The sequence below is a fragment of the Scylla paramamosain genome, unplaced genomic scaffold, assembly GCF_035594125.1.
Source record: "Scylla paramamosain isolate STU-SP2022 unplaced genomic scaffold, ASM3559412v1 Contig17, whole genome shotgun sequence".
In the NCBI taxonomy this organism is placed as follows: domain Eukaryota; kingdom Metazoa; phylum Arthropoda; class Malacostraca; order Decapoda; family Portunidae; genus Scylla; species Scylla paramamosain.
The window spans coordinates 647,795-652,500 of record NW_026973682.1 but is presented as its reverse complement, the minus strand read 5'-3'; the positions used below and the strand labels follow the sequence as shown (position 1 = coordinate 652,500).

Here is a 4,706-nt window from a genome sequence, read left to right as displayed (position 1 = left end):
ACCTGTCTCACTGCTCACCTTAATATAAGTATTTTCTCCCCCACACACACAACCAACTTGCCTGAGAACCAATATTCTCAATCACTAAACACAACCACCACCACCACCACCACCACTGCCCTCGTTCGGAAGTATGTGTGTGTTCGGCTTCTTGACTTTGGCTTCGTCTTCGTCTGTTTATAAGAAGCGAGGCCGGAGTGTATGGAGAAGGATGAAGGAAGGGGAAGGATGGGGCAGGGAGGTTAGGAAGCGTGGGACACAAAAGGATACTGAGGATATTGGGGGGTGGGTAGGGGGATGAAGGATATTAGGAAGGCAATGTTATTTTGGCAAGGAGGAGAAGGAGGAGGAAGAGGAAGGAGGAGATAAAAATGTAAAAGGGATGAGGAGTAAACGGGTTTAAAGGAGAGGAGATATGAAGGAAGAAGTGATGGAGGAATATGCTGAAGGAAAGGTTGAAAGAAGGAAGGAAGGAAGGAAGGAGGAAGCAAAGTTATTGATTTTTTTCTTTGTCCTCTTTGCTTGACATTCTTTTTTTCTCTCTCAGCGATCTATTTTCTTTAAGAACTCTCTTAAATATTTACTACACACCGACACACTTCAGAGAGAGAGAAGAGAGAGAGAGAGAGAGAGAGAGAGAGAGAGAGAGAGAGAGAGAGAGAGAGAGAGAGAGAGAGAGAGAGAGAGAGAGAGAGAGAGGGCACTCCAACACCCATCATTACTTCTCTACTTACTCTTCTTTCTTCTATAGCGCTTTCCTCCTTCTCCTCCTCATCTCCTTCTCTCGCGCCTTCTTCTATTTTTCTTTCTCCTCCTCTGGCTTTTCCTTTTACTTCTCTTCCTTTTCTTCCTCTTCGTATAACCTTACCACCACAACCGCCGTCGCCACCACTACCGCCGCCGCCCAGCTGATGGTCCTGTCCCGAGCTAAGGACGGTCACCAATGATTACTCGTTTCTGGGACAATCTTGAACCGCGTGTTTGCTCGCTTCATCAGGTTACTGTCCCCCTAACGAGACTGTCCCCCCAGACCAGACCAGCCTTTCGTCTTACCAGCTCCTCTCCTCTAACTGAATGTCTTCAGCCTCTCTCTCTTCCCCGCAATGTCGCATCTCCTGCTATCTTCTATCGATATTTTCTCGTCAACTGTTCTTCTGATCTTGCTAACTGCATGCCTTCCATCCTCCCGCGCCCTCGTTGCACACGACTTTCTACTTTTGCTCACCCCTATTCTGTCCACCTCTCTAATGCAAAAGTTAACCAGTATTTTCAATCTTTCATCCCTTTTTCTGGTAAACTCTGGAACTCCCTGCCTGCTTCTGTATTTCCCCCTTCCTATAAATTGAATTCTTTCGAGAGCGAGGTCTCAAGACACTTCTCTCATTTGTGTTAAACTTTTTTGGCTCTTTCTTTTCATAGGTATATATTTTGTTGCCTTTGACCAGTGCCCCTCTTGCATAAAAAGTCCCCTTCTCTATTACCTCCCTGGAAACTGACTTCGATTCTCCCCATCTCTATCCCTTCCCCACGAGCCCCACCACCCCCACTCTCTCTCTCTCTCTCTCTCTCTCTCTCTCTCTCTCTCTCTCTCTCTCTCTCTCTCTCTCTCACCAGGACGGTCCCAGGAGAGCAGAGGAGGCCATGTTTTGTTACAATCAGTGGTATTTACTTCCTTCCTCTGATGCTGATGGGGAACAAAAGTGTCCCTCGATGTATTTTTCCCGTGGTGTCTAATTGGCGATGGGGAAACAAATCAGTAGGGAAGGGAAAAAAAAAACTAAGGAAAAGTTGAACTGATTAATTGACGAAGGGAAGAAAAGAGGGATGAAAAAGGTTTAGGAGGAAAGAAAATGGGTAAGGAAGGAATACTTAGGACAATGAGGGCAGATGATGGAGATGAGAGAAGCTTGTGTGAGGGATCAGAGAAGGAGGAAATGGGAGGGAATGGAGGAAAGAAGGATGGGACAGGGAAGAAAGGACGTAAGAAAAGAAGGGAATGAAGAAAAAAGGGGAAGATAGGAAGAAAAGGGTATAGAAAAGGAAAATAATATAGACAGGAGGGAAAATACAAGAAAATAATAAAGAAGAGAGGAAATGGAGAAAAGATGAATGGAAGAGGGAGAAAAGGTGCAGAGAAGAGAGAAAATAAAGAAAAGAAGGAAAAGACAGGAAAAAAGTGCAGAAGAAAGGAAGGGGACGGAGGAAAGAACTGGGACAAGGAGGAATGGAAAGGAAAAAAGGAAAGAGGAATGGGGCAAGGAGGAAAGAGTTTAGGAAGGGAAGGGAAGGAAAGAAAGAGAAGGAGAGAAGGATGGGATGGGGAAAAAAAGTTTGAGAAGAGTTTCAAAGACAGATAAAAGAAAAATTTTAAAACTTATTAAACAATGCATATGTAAATTTAAGTTTCTCTCTCTCTCTCTCTCTCTCTCTCTCTCTCTCTCTCTCTCTCTCTCTCTCTCTCTCTCTCTCTCTCTCTCTCTCTCTCTCTCTCTTGGTGCAAATTAAATGCCGTTTAATGAAATCGCCAATGATTGCTTATCTTTAGACCATTACTCTCATTTTATGCTCGAGTAAAAAAAAAAAAAAAGAAAAAAAAAAAAAAAAAGCTTAATTAGAAAAGTTTGGTGCTCATAACAGACGCTTAAGGCTTGTTCATCTTTACACCAAGTTATCTTTGGCAAATCTGTTTTTCATGGTTTTAATTAAACTTTTTTATTTTATTTTATTTCCTGGGGGTGCGTGTGAATGACTTAAACACACACACACACACACACACACACACACACACACACACACACACACACACACACACACACACACACACACACACTTTATAGACAAAATGACGAATCACATACTGCAAAATACACGAGTAACAAAATTTATACAAATGAATAATAAAGAAAATAACACATAGAACTGAAACACATATCTGTCTGTCAATTGTCTAAATAAAACTACAATGTCATTTTTTTTTTTAGGTAGAGAAATAGGAGACCTGAAAGGAAGAAAAAAAGAAAAAAAGAAAAAATAATAATAATAAGAAGAAGAAGAAGAAAACTCAATTCTTTCCTGTATGATTGAACTTTCCAAGAACGACAAACGGAAAACACTCATTTAACACTCAACGTGAACCTTAAGTGTCGGTCTGTGTGTCTGTCTGTGCGTGCGTGTGTGTGTGTGTGTGTGTGTGTGTGTGTGTGTGTGTGTGTGTGTGTGTGTGTGTGTGTGTGTGTGTGTGTCTGTTTGAAAGGCGACAATCATCCATCATTTCCACGCTTCAGACAAACGGATGACTTGACAAGCCTTTCTGATTGGGAGAGCGAGGGCCAGAGTCAGGGAGGCGAGGAAATATAATGACAGACGACCAAGAGGAGGAGGAGGAGGAGGAGGAGGAGGAGGAGGAGGAGGAGGAGGAGGAGGAGGAGGAGGAGGAGAAAGAGGAACGGAAAAAAACTATCAGTTTTCTCAGATTTTTCAGTGACGTTTTACAACTTCAACTCCTCCTCCTCCTCGTGGTCCTCCTCCTCCTCCTCCTCCTCTTCCTCGTAACTACCCGCCATTTTAACCACTAAGAGAGAGAAAGAAAAAAATACTTCAACACAAAGCCTTTCACTGATCTATTCTCTTCCTCGTCCTCTTTCTCCTCCTCCCCCTCCTCCTCCTCCACCTCCTCCTCTTCTTTCTCCTCCTCCTCCTGTTCCTCGCGTTGTTTGAAGAGCCGTGCAGACGGACACTCAATGAGATAAGAAAAGGATGTCTTGGACTTTTTCTTCCCGAGTCTTTTTCTAAACCCTCCTCTGTGTGTCCTTCTCTCTGTCTCTCTTTCTCTCTCTCTGTCTATCTGTCCGGCTGGTTGGTTATACTGCTGGAGAAGGAGGAGGAGAAGGAGGAGGAAAAAGGACGAATACAAAGGAATACAAAGAAAGTCCAAACAGCAACAGAGCTCCTTACTAAACTGTTTCGGTAACTATTCTACGCTATTAGTGGGAGAGACAGGATAATACAGACGCTCCTCCCCACCACTCTCATCACTCTAACCAATACTGCCCAGAAAAAAAAAAATGTTGTATAGGAAAACCACATGAATTTGAGAGGAAAGTAATAAAGAATTAAGTCTAAGAGGAGGAGGAGGAAGAGGAGGAAGAAGAGGAAGAAGAGAGAGAGAGAGAGAGAGAGATAAAAAGCTACTCCAATTTCACTTGTTAATCGTTAAGTCTGTAAAGATATGTAACAGGAGGAAATGAGAGGCAAGGGGGGGGAGGGAGGAAGGTAACAAGAGAGAAATTAGAAGAAAGGAAGAGTAAAAAAAGAAAGACAGGTAGGAAAAGAGGATGAGAGGCAAAGAAGAGAAGGAAGAGTAAGTAGAGAGACAGGTTAGCAGAGAGAGAGGAGGATAATATGAGAGAGAAGTAGAGATAGGCAAGGAAAGGGAGTAAGAACAGAAAGGAAGAACGGAAAACAGAACAGGAGAGATAAGCAAGGAAAGGAAGATAAAGAAGAGAAAGGAAGATAATAAAAGCGAAATTAGAGGTAGGCAAAGAAAGGAAGAGTAAGGAAAGAAAGGAAGAAAGGAAAAGAGAACAGGAAAGATAAGCAATGGCAGGAAGAGTAAGAAGAGAGAGGAAGATAAGAAAATATAGAAATTAGAGGTAAGCAAGGAAATGAAGAGTAACACAAGAAAGGAAGAAAAGAAGAGAAATGAG

The 4,706-nt window shown here is 42.7% G+C and overlaps 1 long non-coding RNA gene across 1 annotated transcript in view; it reads right to left on the bottom strand.

The window, feature by feature from the left end:
• The window catches only part of LOC135097310 (uncharacterized), an 11,386-nt gene extending 9,085 nt beyond the window's left edge, over positions 1 to 2,301 (bottom strand). Inside the window, exon 1 of the long non-coding RNA XR_010265587.1 lies at positions 735 to 2,301. This is a non-coding gene — a long non-coding RNA (uncharacterized LOC135097310). The remainder of the gene's footprint in view (positions 1 to 734) is intronic.
• Positions 2,302 to 4,706: the final 2,405 nt, after the last annotated feature.